The 14915-nt window shown below is 43.5% G+C and overlaps 1 non-coding gene across 1 annotated transcript; it reads left to right on the top strand.

Annotated features, from left to right (window-relative positions):
• Positions 1 to 7324: 7324 nt before the first annotated feature.
• Positions 7325 to 7487, top strand: LOC111539786. The gene has a single exon (XR_002730778.1). It is a non-coding gene; the product is annotated as a U1 spliceosomal RNA (small nuclear RNA).
• Positions 7488 to 14915: the final 7428 nt, after the last annotated feature.

Below are 14915 nucleotides of genomic sequence, written 5' to 3' on the forward strand. Positions count from 1 at the left end.
AGGAAGGAAGGAAGGAAGGAAGGAAGGAAGGAAGGAAGGAAGGAAGGAAGGAGAGAGAAAGAGAAAAAGAAAGAATGAACAAAAGAAAAAGAAGAAAGAAAGAGAAGAAAAAAGAAAGAGAGAGGGAGAGAGAGAGGGAAAGAAAGAAAGAAAGAAAGAAAGAAAGAAAGAAAGAAAGAAAGAAAGAAAGAAAGAAAGAGAAAGAAAGAAGAAAAGAAAAGAAAAGTCTTAGCCTTTCTTTCTCCCTTTCTCCTGCCTGGAACAAAATGCAATTCCTACTGGTGAAACAGTCATCTTGCAAACATGAGCACAGAAACCACACATTACAGATGGCAAAGCAGGAAGAATGAGGAAGCCTGGGTCTCTGAAAGGACCGTGGGTATATTGTATCAGTTCTAGACAGACTTCCTCCAGATTTCTTTTTGCATGATAAAAATAAAATTTCTGTTTGGTTCATCACAATCAGGTTTCTGTTTTAAACTGTCTGATGTAATTTAACTGATGAGTCAGTGTATTAGGCCATTCTTGCATTGCTATAAAGAAATATCTGAGACTGGATAATTTATAAGAGGCTTAATTGGCTCATGGTTCTGCAGGCTGTACAGGAAGCACAGCGCCGGCATCTGCTTCTGGGGAAGCCTCTGGAAGCTACAATCATGATGGAAGGCAAACTGGGAGCTTGCACATCTCATGGCGAAAGCAGGAGTGGGAGGTGGAGGAACAAATACTCAACTGTATCCACCAGAAACACAATGTGAATCAGTGCACACAAGCACTTCTGGAAACCAACCCATTGGGAGGAGAATCACAACAGTGCCCTTCCATGAGTGCAACCCCCTGAGTTATTGCTGTAATTGTGTTCTCTTAGACTAATGAGTAAGGGACAAAACAAAGAAACCAGACAATACGCTGCCAGACCCTATTAAAGTCAGCCAGAGAGGGGTGTCTTGGAGTTCCACCTGCCTGAAGACAGGATTCATACTCTATTGAAGGGGAATAGAGCTGCTTGGATACAGGCACAGCAGGAAGACAGCTTTTCAAAGAGACAATGAGAAGAGTGCAACAAGTATTGCAGCCACCAGTCAGACTGCTGACAAACTGGCACCTATGATTTGGGCTCTGGCCAACAGAACAAAATGACAGGAGATGATGACAGGAAGCGGTGTACCATGAGCCGGAACCAGGAACCTCCACATTCCAGCAACAGCTTGCAAGCTACAGAGAAAACAAGCTGGGTGTGGACAAGTGGGACTGGGACTTTTCAGATATTGCTGTCTGATGTTTGGAGAACTAGAAACCAGGGAAATCTGGCAGATGCCCATGTTTGCCTACCCGAAAAGCATCCCCTCAACCTGTCTTCCTTGCCGAAGAGCCCATTGCCCTCTGCAGAAGTGACAATGCTATTCACCCACTTTTCCAGCTCCCCTTGCAGCTGAGGAGTGAGTATATAGCCTAATTCTGGCCTATGGAACCTGTTGAGCGGCTTCTGGGAAAGATTTTCCTCCTACATAATGCTTTCTTTCCCATTTGATGAGGAAATGTAGCACCTTGGACTGCTATGGTCAACTCATGATCCTAAAGGGAGACACCACCAAAATGCAGATGGCAAATGGACAAATGGGATGCACCTGAGTCTTCATGACGTGGTGGAGCCACTGCACCAACCCTGAAATCACCTGTTTCCATCCTACTTCTTAGTAAGATAATTGTTCTTACAGTTCACATTGCTTCCGGTTGTGTTCTCTGTTACTTACAGCAGCTGAAAGCATCTTTGCTGATACAGGGGAGATGGGAGGAAACCTGGTGGGCCCCAAGCCTCTTGAGAAGGAGTGGAGACATACTCTCACCGTTTTTTCCTCTTCAGATCTCACATTAAGAGGCCCAGAAAGAGCCATCAGCATTCAGACATCAGAGTTTTAATGATTTGTATCACAGTCCCATCTCTCACCCTCAACGTACCTGCTCTGCAGCTGTCAAGAATACAGGAGATGTGAGAATGAAAACTCAGTGTATCAGGCTTGGTTATCAGAGAATCTTCACTCAACTGGGGGTCAGTAGTCAAAGAATTCCAAGATATTTTCCATGTGAGCAATAGGAAAAGAGAGGGCAGTGGTTTCCCTGCATTAAATTTAGATGGTGGGTCTTGATAGGAGAATGGGCATACTTTTGAGAAACAATACTCTATAGTGTATGAGTATTACTGTGCGTGTGACAGTGTAGACTATACACTCTGGGGGAAGGTAGGATATAAAGGAACAAACATTTTTTGTAGTAAGTACCCATTTAGCACATTGCCTGTATATGTTAGTTCACTTCTTTCTAGTCCTCACAAAAATCCTATAAAGTAAGTATTTGCATCCTTTTTGCAGATTAAGAAACTGAGGAGCCAGGCACTGTGGCACGCAACTCTAGTCCTGGCTACTCAGGAGGCTGAGGCAGGAGGATCACTTGAGGCCAGGAGTTCAAGGCTGCAGTGTGCTATGATCATGCCTGTGATCCAGCCTGGGCAACATAACAAGACCTTATCTCAAAGAATAAAAAAAGAAAGAAAGAAATGGAGCCTGTGAGACTTTAGCTAACATGCCCAAAATCACATGGTCACTTTGCTTTAATTCCAAAGTCAAGGATCTTTCCATTGCATCACACTGCCTGTGTGGAAACATGTCAGTGTTGAGGAGTGGAGAGGGAGTGGTGGATATGGGTGAGTGTGGTACATGTATGTGTGTCTGTGTTTGTGTGTGAATTAGTGTATGTGTGTGCAGGTGAGAGTGTCTGTGTGTGTGTGTGTGTAAGAAATGATAGCTAACAGCAAAGTTGTTTATTTATTTTCGTTCTCAGCCATGGCTGAGTTACCTATATGCTAGATGGTCCACTGGATAGATACGGTATTGGAGCAACATTTTTAGATTGCTTTGGGGCAAAGGGAAGTGCTGGATGTCTGCAAGATCACAGCCTCACTGGTCTCTGGTCCCAAGCCCAGCACAGGAGGAGTTCGACAACCACTTTCTTGGTTGAAGACAGGGTTAAAACTGAGACTGTAGCTAAAATTAGTCTTGGATGGTATGTGGGTTGGCAGGTGAATATAGTTTTGGTCTCAGGGCTTCATGCATCTGCCAATCATCAGCACTTTTTTTTAAGTTGTCATTTTGCAAGTTTAAAACAGGCTTCTCTGGTGTCAGGAAAACAAAAACATTCCTAAAATCCTCACAGTTGTGTCCAAGGGCTTCTGGACCTCAGGGCAGGACAAAGGAGAGCAGCAAAGCGACTGCTGGGTAAAGGGCAGAGAGTTGGACACTGATGGTCCGGAGTGAATGTTCCCATTGCCAATATGCCCTCCAGGGCCTAACTGTGAGGCAACAGGGTTAGGGGCTGCCACCTTCTCTCCTGGGATGCCAGGACTCCTAATCCCTCCTGCAGGTTTCTATGTTCAGACGTTCCTTTCAAGTCCTTGGGAAATCATCCCCAACTAGTAAAGTAAGTTCACAAACTGCAAAAATGATGGCCCCCTCCGAGTCTCCCTTCCTGGCCAGGGAGCAGTGAGAGAGGCCCTCGGCTGCCACAGGGATAACTCTGGGAGCTGAGGAGAGGCATCCTGGCACCATCTCCCTTCCTGTGTCTCCCCTCTGAGCATACTCACTCCAGCATGGTTTGTGAGCTCCTAACAGGGGAGAAGCCATTCCCTAAAGCTGCCTGTATGGAATTCCCATCTCACACGTGTACCTCAGAGCCAACCATCCCTACCCCATCACATGCGAGGGCAGGGCAGGCACCTAGAGTGCATTTCCAAGGAGAGGCCAGATTTTGAAAAGACCCAAAGTAGTACCTGCCAGTTTTCTTTGTTCCTGGTTTGGCAGACAGAGGAACATTTGATAAGTGTGTGAGTAATTTAACTATCCAGCTACATCAGTGAGAGTGGTTCACTTAGATATAATTCTCAGCAGGCCCACAGCCTCCCAGGCAAGAAGCATGTCAGTGTGCAAGTGAGTTTGAGTTGTTTTATCTTATAGATATCCCTGCATCTATTCTATGAATAAAAAGCAAATTATTTATAAGCTAAATTTAAATATTAGTCCATATTCACACTGCTATAAAGAACAACCTGAAGCTGGGTAATTTATAAAGAAAAGAGGTTTAACTGATTCACCATTTCACATGGCTGGGGAGGCCTTAGGAAATTTACAATCATGGTGGAAGGCAAAGGGGAAGCAAGGCACATCTTACATGACAGCAAGAGAGAGAGAGAAGGGGGAGGTGCTACACACTTTTAAATGATAAGATCTCGTGAGAACTCACTCACTATCATGAGAAGAGCAAGGGGGAAATCCAATCCACCCCACAATCCAACCACCTCCCACTAGGTCCTTCCCCTCACATGTGGGGATTACAATTCGACATGAGATTTGGGTGGGGACACAGGACCAAACCATATCAACTACTATGTGTACCAAATTACTCATAAGAACCCTCATCCCTCTATAGAAACAGCTTCAGAGGAAAGAATTATTTAAATAGGCCATTCTCTTTCATTCTTTCTTTCTTTTTATTTTTTCAAGGCAGGGTCTCACTGTGTGGTCCAGGCTGGAGTACAATGACTCAATTATGGCTCACTGCAGGCTCAAACTTCTGGTCTCATGCAGGCTTCCCACCTCAGCTGGGGCTACAGGCATGCATCACCACACCGGGCTAATTTTTTATTTTTTGTAGGGACAGAAGTCTCACCATGTTGCTCAAGTTAGTCTCAAATTCCTCCCTCTTCAGCCTCCCAAAGTGCTGGGATTATAGGCATGAGCCACCACAACCAGCTTAGCCATCTTCTAAACTTCCTACAGACCAAAACAAGAGACAGGGAGCTATTCCCTAAAGCTACCTTAATGGAATTCATGCTGTAGGGGAGGGAAAATATATTTTGTTCTAGCCATCTTGAGTTCTGCAGCTGGGGCCCTGCAAATTAGACTAAGAAGAAATAGATTAACAGGAGAAAAACAGGTTATTAACAGGTACATCATGGCTTCACATGGCAGTACCCATCAATGAGTAAATCAGGGTGGTTAGAACTTAGGCTTATATAACATCTTAACAAAAGAACAATAGATTTTTAGAGAAGTGACAAGACAAAGGAAAAAAACCTTGAGTTTCAAGGGGCAGCAAATTGTGGAAAGGCAAATATATGGAGAAAATAATGGAAGATAAGGGCTAACTAAGGTTTGTATGTGGGTTTCTCTGCTGCCATATCTGGGCTGATATGGGTCTAGTGTTGTCCTCAGTGATTAATTTCTGTCCTGACTAGTAGGAAGGGGACCAGGGACCCCTTTACAAATTTATGTTCTGCTTTTAGGCAAATGACTGGAGAGAGGGCAAGACAGAGAGCATTTTTTGTATCTGCTTCTTCTTCATTGCCTTCCATTGAGAAGCCATCTTTTAGGCTGACATATTTCGGGGTGGCATACATTTGTGCCTGTCAGTGTCAACTCAAGTCCTTTCTAGTCTTGCCAGCAGGCATCCACTGACATCCCCTCTGCCCAGCACTGGGAAATTTACTGAGGGACTTTCCAAAGAAATTTCTGCCCTCCACGAACCTCTCTTTTCATGAGGACAAGACTTTCAAATGAAAAAGAGTAAAAGAACAATTAAAGGCAGTTCCCTGTATCCATATGGAAGGCAGTTAAGTGAGTGCCTAGCTGCCTTCTCCCATGAAGCATCTCAGATACCTGCACTCAGCATCAGCGTCCATAAAGGCCTGGAATTAACTCGCTGTCCACAGTGGGCCATTCCCTTTTCTCACTCATGCTGTCCCCTCAGCGTGGCATGGCGTTCCTCCCATCAGAGTTCTCCCTACAGAGTCAGCTCCTCAAAGCCCACCTGCTTCATGACATTCCCAGATGCCCGGTCAGTATGAACGACTCCTCCGACCAGACTCTCAATGTGGGCCAAAAGACCTGGAATCAGGAGTTACTTGTTACAGTTCAATGGGCAGAGAAAAGGAAATCAGAGGCAGAGCTCCCCGGAGATCATTATTCTTTGTAAATTTTCGTTAAACAACTGATATATATATTTTTTATAACAAAAAAGAGAGTAAACAAAATGTTTAAGGACTCATAAACACAAATGAAAATTATTGCATTTCCACAACCCAGAAACAAGTAACATTTGATAAACCTTTTTTCTGGTTGTTATTCTACCTGTATCTAAATAAAAAGAAGTTTAGGTGTAGGTGCAGATACACATAATGCGTCTACCAAGAAAAAATAAAACAATACTGCACTGTGCTGTTTCTGGTTCGTTAACTGCTTGTTTCACTTGACAATGGATACTGAGCATCTTTCCACGTCCAGAATTACCCTTCTAACATCAGGCAGGTCAGAGTCAGCCTGATGTCCATGCGGTTTCCTCCATGGATTAGATACAGAAAAAAAGCCACCAAAGGTAAAGACCAGAGACTCCCCCTAGAGCTGCCCCCTGGGAGAAGCCAATCCTGCAGCACCTCCCAACTCAACACCTGTGCACAAACCCAGCTCCCTAAATGGGGGGCCAGGAGCTTCAATACCTAGACCCATTCCCACCTTCTGCTTATTCTGGCCTCAGCAAAACTTGAACCAAGCAAGCATAGGGCAGTTTAAGTTAAAGGGATCTGGTCGGGCACAGTGGCTCATGCCTGGTAATCCCAGCACTTTGAAAGGTGAAGGCAGGTGGATCGCTTGAGGTCAGGAGTTCAAGACTCACCTGACCAATGTGGTGAAACCCTATCTCTACTAAAAATAAAAAAAATACAGAAATTAGCTGGGCATGGTAGCACATGCCTGTAATCCCAGCTACTCCAAAAGGTGGAGGTTGCAGTGAGCCGAGATCACGCCACTGCACCCCACCTGGACCACAGAGTGAGACTCTGTCTCAAAAAAACCAAAGTTAAAGGAATCTGTGCCTCAGTTCTTGAGATGGCTTAGAATTGCTGCCTGGTATGCACAGTGCACATTTGCACAAATCAGCAGTGAATTGAGAACTGCTTTTAAGGAAAACTGCTCAACATCTTCATCATCATGTTTATCAACCTCAGAGTATTCTACGGTAAGAATGTCTATTTATTCAATTCCTATAATCATATTTAGGATACATATATTATTATTAAAAAGTGGACTGCTATGAACATGTTTGCCAGATTTTTGTGTATTATTATAAATGCACAATTTATCCTTTTCTTAAAGATACATTTCTAGAGGTAGAATTGCTAGATCAAAGAAGATACCGGTTTTTTTAATAGACAGCTTTTAAAATAGACAGTCAAGGTGGCCAAGTTTCTATCACTTTTACATTTGTGTATTAAAATGCACAAAGCACCTGGCATAGGAGATACCACGATCACGAAGGTGGTTTTCCCAGGGCGAGGCTTATCCATTGCACTCTGGATGTGCTGACCCCTGCGATTATCCCAATGTGGGAAACTCAACTGCATAATTTATGGTAGTGGGGCACTATGTGTGTGCTCTCCCCTGGCGTTTATTAAAAAGAAAAAAATTATGATTCAAAGTAAATAAAAGAAAATGCACAAAGGAACAGCCCGTACCTCACACACACATGGATAAAATACAAGGCAGAGAGGGACAACCTCGTTGTCTGGATTTACAGTTCTTTGACTACTGCTGAGAACAAATATTTCGGAAAATAGTTATAGGTTATTTTTATCTTTTTTTTTTGAATAGTGAGTTCTTGACCTTTGTCCTTGGACTCCTTGAAGTCCCACCACATGTTAAACCTTAGGATAATACAAAGGACACTGGTTTTCTCTACTCTGGAGAATTTCCAAGAGTTAGGAGCAAATTCCCCAGTTCCCAAGGGACCTACCCCCACTCCAGCTCACACCCCTTGCCTGCTCACCAAATTTGACTGCACAGTACAGAAGCATGGATGTGATGGAAAAACTCCCAGCTTTTTTTTTTTTTTTTTAATCTCTGGCTCTAGAACTTTGAAGCAACTCAACCTAAAGACAAGTCTACTCAAATGGCAAACCCTACCAGCCGTCTCTTGGCTCCCTCCCCTCCCCTCCTCTCCCTTTAGAGCTCAGCCTCAGCTCCTGCCAGATCATGATATCTTTACTCTTCTTGCCCTAACATTCCCAGATAGTAGAAGACTTAGTCTGAAAATATATGTGTTCCCCATCTGTGTCTGCATCTGTGAAAGATAGTCAATTCAGCAGACCCTCATCGAGTGTTTGAGCAGGCAGGGCCCTGAGCCCAGTGCTATTAGAGACATGGAGACTTTAAAAGAAAGACATGGCCGACTGCAGTGGCTCAGGCCTGTAATCCCAACACTTTGGAAGGCTGAGGTGGATGGATTGCTTGAGGTCAGGAGTTCAAGACCAGCCTGACCAACATGGTGAAATGCTATCTCTACTAAAAATACAAAAAATTAGTTGGGCATAGTGGCAGGCACCTGTAATCCCAGCTACTGGGGAGGCTGAGGCATGAGAAATGCTTGAACTCACGAGGCGGAGGTTGCAGTGAGCTGAGATTGCACCACTGCACTCGAGCCTGGGAGACAGAGCAAGACTCCACCTCAAAAAAAAAAAAAAACAAAAGGAAGGAAAGAAAGACATCGTCTTTGCCTTCCAGAAATTAACAATCAGGTATGTGACTTATACTCAGATAATGACAAATGGGTACATTTTGAAAATCCTGTAACAGAAGTAAAGACACTGTGCTGTGGGAGGCTAACTTCCAGTCTGGAAAGTTGAAGACTTCATGGAGAAAGTGGAATTTAAGCCTGATAGAAATGGGGGAAAGACAGTCCAAGAAGAAGAAACAATCTAAGTAAAGGCAAAAAGATAGGGTAGTGCATTCAAGAACTGCTGAGTTCCATTGAACTGAGAGTAGTCTATCTGCAATGGACTGAAGTTTATATCCCCCCAAACTTTGTATGTTGAAACGCTAACCCCAAAGCAAGGGTATTTGATGGAGCCTTTGGGAGATGATTAGGTCATGAAGGTGGAGCCCTTATGAATGAGATTAGTGTTCTTAGAAGTGTAAACCAAAAATAAAATTCTAAGCCCCCCAATCGACTGATGAAGCCTCCTCTCAGCCAAGGGCATTCCAAAGTAAACCTGAAAAACTAGTTCAGGCCATGATGGGAAGGAGAAGTCAGACATGCTTCATTATACCCTCCTCCTTTTGGAATTCAGGCACAAATGGTCAGTGCTAACATTAAAACAGAGATCTTAAGATTGACAAAACAGACTCTTTGCAGCAATAAGATACCAAATTCCAACCTGACTCTGGTATAGCATCACATGATAAATAACAGGCTCTGAAAGAAATCACCGTATTTTACCCTAAAATTTATTTATTTGACATATTTGAAATGGCCCTGCAAAGCTGCCTCTTGTAGGGAAAATTACTCTCTAGAGAATCCCCTTCCCTGTCCAGGTCTTTTCCCGATATAGGAGAGAATCAACTCTTCCAACCAACTGCCAATCAGAAAATCTTTGAAACCACCTGTGACCTGGAAGCCCCCACTTCACCCCACCCCACCTGGAGTTGTCCTGCCTTTCCAGACTGAACCAACGTGCACCTTACATGCATTGATGGATGTCTGCCTGTAACTTCTGTCCCCCTAAAATGTATAAAATTAAGCTGTAACCCAACTACCTTGGGTACATGTTCTCAGGACCTCGTCAGGCTGTGTCATGAGTCATGGTCCTCACATTTGGCTCAGAGTAAATCTCTTCAAATATTTTACACAGTTTGACTCTTTTCATTGACGTAAGAAGAGGCCAGAAGCCAGGTACGGTGTCACACATCTGCAGTCCCAGCTACTCGGGAGGCTAAGACAGGGGGATTGCTTGAGCCCAGGAGTTTGAGTTCAGCCTCGGAAATATAGAAAGACCCTGTCTCTAAAAAAGAAGGAGAAGGAGAAGGAGAAGGAGAAGGAGAAGGAGAGAAGGAAGGAAGGAAGGAGAAGGAGAAGGAGAAGCCAGAAAGCTAGTTAGCTCTCCTTTTTCTGTGTGAGGACATAGCAAAAAGATGACTGTCTATAAACCAGGAAGAGAGGTCTCACTGAACCCCAACCCTGCTGGCACCCTGGTCTCAGACTTCCAGCCCCCAAAACTGTAAGAAATAAATATTTGTTGTTTAAGCCACTCAGTTTATATTATGTTGTTACAGCAGGCACTGTCTAAGGAGAAGGAGTAGAAGATGAAGTCAGGCAGGAAGGCAGAGGCCAAACTTTGGAGGCCTGAATGGTGGGCCAAGAAATGGGAAGTTTTATTGACAACATTTGGGCAAGGAAGACATAGTCATAAGTGATCAGATATAATTGTCCAAAACCATTTTATTTGAGAGATTAGATACCTAACCAAGAAACACAAGAAAAGATGCAAATTTCCTACTATGCCTTAAAAAAATAACATAACCATTGCCACTGATGTGGACAGGTTCCTGTTCATCTATGGATCATGCAACATAACAATGGATATGCACATTGTCCCACATGTGCCATTTTAATGTGGGGATGCCATTTGCCTACAACTCAGAAAATTTTCTTTGTGCTCAATCTTTATAGTTTGTTTGTGTGGGTCATTCTCTCTGAGCTGGTGTCCAAGATTTCCAGACAGAAGGAAGAGCAAGTGTACCCTCTGTGTCCAGATCCTTGAATGCATCTGAGCAGCCTTTGACCCCAACTGTCCCCACACCTTGATTTCAACCCCACAAGTGGGTCAAATGAGAACCCCTCTCCTGTCTCCTCTCTCTCTCTCCCAGTCTCCTCCTTCCAGGCCAGAAAGGGTCTTTATTGCCTTCCTGTATGGTGAGAAATTGCCCTATATGACATCCTACCTAATTTCCTCTCCTATTGTTAACATGAATAAGCCCAAAGCTCTAATCCTCCAGGTTTGATTCACATAGAACCCACAAACCTTACTTCTCCCAAAGAAGCTGGCTCTGCACGTAAAAATCTTGCAAATGAAAGTCCTGACTATTATCGCTGAAATGCACCTGATACCCTATCTGGGAAGTCAGAAACTGAAATTGATCTCTAGTCTTCAGTTAGATTTTGCAAAGCCCACTGTGTAGTAAATGATTTAACTTTGCCCAAAGAGAGGTCTGGCCTTTGCTATTGGCCCCTGGGAGGTCATCTCTAAGCCCTTGGAATGTCCTGCCTGATAATAGTGTCCTTGTTTTCTAAGGGACTTTGTTTTCTAAGGGACTTTGCACCAGAAAGTCCAACAGTGTGATTTATGATGAACAACTGAGTCATATGACATCAGTTCAACCTCTAGAGAAGCTGGAACCTGAGGTCAGCCATGTAGAAAGTCGACCATGAAACCTCAGTACAAACTCTTAGACTGCCACAGTGGCTCATGCCTGTAATCCTAATACTTGGAGAGGCTGAGGTGGGAGTATCCCTTGAGGTCAGGAGTTCAAGATCAGCCTGGGCAACAGAGCAAGACCCTGTCTTTACAAAATAAATTTAAAAATTAGCCAAGCATGGTGACACGTGCCTGTATTCCAAGCTACTTGGGAGGCTGAGGCTGCAGGATTGCTTGAGCCCAGGAGTTTGAGGTTACAGTGAGCTATGACTGTGCCACTGCACCACAGCCCTGGGTAACAGAGCAAGACCCTGTTTCTAAAATAAAATAACCTTGGACACCCAGTGTCAGGTGAGCTTCTTGGCTGGCAGTACTCCATATGTATTACCAAACATCTTTGCTGGAAGAGTAACACTGTCCATGACACAGGGAGAAGATAGTTAAAAGCTCCACGCTTGGAATTTTCCTGGACCCTGCCCCACATATCTCTTCCCTTGGCTGATTTTCATCTGTATGCTTTCCCTGTACTAAACTGTAACTATGAGTATAACAACTTTGCAGTCAGCTCTGTGAATCCTTCCAGAAAATTCTAGCAAATGACCAAACCTGGGGATTGTCTTGGGAACCCCCTGAACTTACACATTTGATATCAGAAGTAAGGGTGGTCTTCAGGGCTATTTGTCTAATTCTTCACCCTCTGATAGTAGCTGCCACAGCCTCAGTCGGAAAAGAGGACCACTGAGCAACAGAAATTACCTGTGATGAGAATTATACCAGATAATAGTTCCTAATACACACATATAAAAAGAAAACCAACAGTGCACCCTAGATGAATGCTAATAGTGAGATGCAGGCTCTGAGTAGTACCAAATTCAGAAGAAGGAACAGTGACTATGGGTGGAAGTGGTCAGGGAAGGCTTCCTGGAGGTGGTGGGACTTGAACTGGGATTTTGAGAATGTAGAGAAATTAAACAGGCATAGTGAAGAAGAGCATTCCAAGTAGGAAGGAATATTTATATCAGCTTTCTAAACTGACATATCATTACAAGTCTAAAAAGGAAAGGCTACAACAGAAAATTAAGGTATTATTAGCCGTGAAAGCTTCCTGGAGTTATTTATCTCCATGGGCTCCTTCATTAGCCAATCACTGTAAAAATCTTTTCAAAATACCAAGTATCCCTTTGCTAATTTGGAACACAGAGGCAAGGATTCTATTCTTGATTCTTTGATCTTTTCCAGAGTCCATACTAAACATATATCTCTGAAAGAGTAGATTGGCCATGAGAAAGATGGGATCAGTGAAGACCCATGGCCTTTGTACTCACAAGAAAGCCTTGGGAGTCAACAATGCTGCTGCACTGCCCAACATCAGCCTGCCAGAAGATGAAAGTGCACTGCCCATCTCCAGCAGATGCCAGTCACAGAGGATGAAAGCAAACAGTGCCCCCTAGAGGTGTGTGATGGGGCTGCCATGTGGGTAAGGAAAAGCTTTAAGGCTGCAAGCTTGATGTAAAATCACTGGCTCTGATAAGAGCAATTACAGAGCATGGGTTCCTTTACTGAAGGCCATAACATAATTAAGGCTAAAGAAGCCAGGCATCTTGGTGCACGCCAGTAGTCCCAGCTACTCAGGAGGCTGAAGTGGGAGGATCGCTTGAGGCCAGGAATTCAAGGCTGAAGTGAGCTGTGATCATGCCACCACACTCCAGCCTGGATGACAGAGCAAGACCCTGTCTCAAAAATAAACAAATAAATAAGAAAGCTAAGGAATCCCCCTACACACACACACACACACACACAGTGAAATTCTTCCAAGTATTCTCACCCAACCTGGATAAACGGACTGTTTTCCATCTGTTCTCTCCAAAACACTAAAGGAAACATAGGAAATAGAATTTTTCCCTTCTATTTCTATTCTTTCTATTCCAATTCTTTCTATTTTCTGTCTACTTATAGCATTTATTTCTATTCTGTTGTTTTGTATTCAAAACAATGTAGAAAATAGAATTTCCCTTTTCAACATGACATAACTTTTTAGGGAGATCACTAACCTCCTTAGAATTTGATTAAAAAATCCTGAACTCTTACCCTAACAACACACACACACACACACACACACACACGAGAGAGAGAGAGTTTTGTGCAAAACTCTAGATATCTCCAAAACTCCCCTGCCTCACAGGACCAAAATGTGATCCTGACATCCAGTGGGAAGTCCATTCTTTATGGTGTTCATTACTTTATCTCTGTCGGGAGTTTCTGAATTTTGGCTATGTCATAGTGTCCGTGTGGTCATTTACTTGTAAAAGACTTTGGTATGAGCTATGTAATGTGTCAAGGATGATTTGTTAGCATATGAAGAGCCCCAAGCAAAAATCCACAATCCAGCGGTGACTACTCAGCCCCTCAAATACTGATCCATGCCACAGGTTTGTAAAATAGCATGAAGGATGTTCAAAATAATTGACACTGGTGAAATGAGCGATGTTCAAGGAATAAGGTTGCCAAAAAAATTATCCAGGCCCCTTGAAAACATTAACGCTAAATAAGCCAGACACAAAGGGACAAATATTATATGATTCAACTGACAGGAGGTAGTTGGAATAGTCCAATTCATAGAGGCAAAAGTAGAATGGTGGTTTCCCAGGGCTGGGAGTAAGGGAGAAAGGGGAGTTATTTTCTAATGGAAGTAGGGTTTCAGTTTGGGACAATAAAAAAGTTATGGAGACGCATGGTGGTGCTGGTTGCACAACACTGTAAATGTACTTAATGTCACAAAACTATATACTTAAAAATGGTTCAAATGGTAAATCTTATGTATATTTTATCACAATGAGAAAAATTTACGCAAACCCTCCCATGCCTACATGAATGAAGTATAAGGAACGGGCAAGCCCGGGACCTAACACCGTTGGAGAAAACATTAGAGAAAGTGTCTGTCCCCACAATTTAGGGACTCCAACCAAAATCTCATGTCAACATTTTAATCCAAAGTGGCTGCAATAATTTATGATAGCCAGGATGGCCAATCTTAGACTCTGGACTTGACTTCAAAGTCATCAGAAATCATAGCATCCACTTCTAAGTTACCGTTTCATGAAGTCAGTGAGAGGGGCCTCCCCTGAGTTTAAGGAGCACAATGTGTGACTGTTTTTGTGCTTGTATATCTGGCAGAATTCTGTCAAAATTTTTCTTTCACTGTAACATCCCACCACCAGCCAGGTTGTGGAGAATGTTTCCCTGCTAATCTCCAGAGGCTGCTACTCTTCTAACCGAGGAACCTGACAATTGCTGAACAGACCAGAATCGCCTAAGCCACTCCCCAAGTTCAGAAGAAACTCAGCCTGGCCTTCAGTCAAGAATGCAGCAAAACAGACAGTAGCTCAGGCCTCCAGCCTGGCCCCAGCTGAGCAGACAGCTGCCCAAAAACTTCACCCTGATAGGATTGCTTTGACTTGGAGAAAAGCCACAGGATTTTTAGAGTCCCATCTTGTCTCCGCCCAGACTCAATAAGAGAAACTGTAGCCATACCAAGACCAGTTGCTGGGGAATATAAGCGAAAAAAGGAAAAAGACTATCTACTTAATTAAGGCACTAACTCAGTTATTTTTCGGGAAATCTA

Source organism: Piliocolobus tephrosceles, chromosome 18 (assembly GCF_002776525.5).
Source record: "Piliocolobus tephrosceles isolate RC106 chromosome 18, ASM277652v3, whole genome shotgun sequence".
Taxonomy (NCBI): domain Eukaryota; kingdom Metazoa; phylum Chordata; class Mammalia; order Primates; family Cercopithecidae; genus Piliocolobus; species Piliocolobus tephrosceles.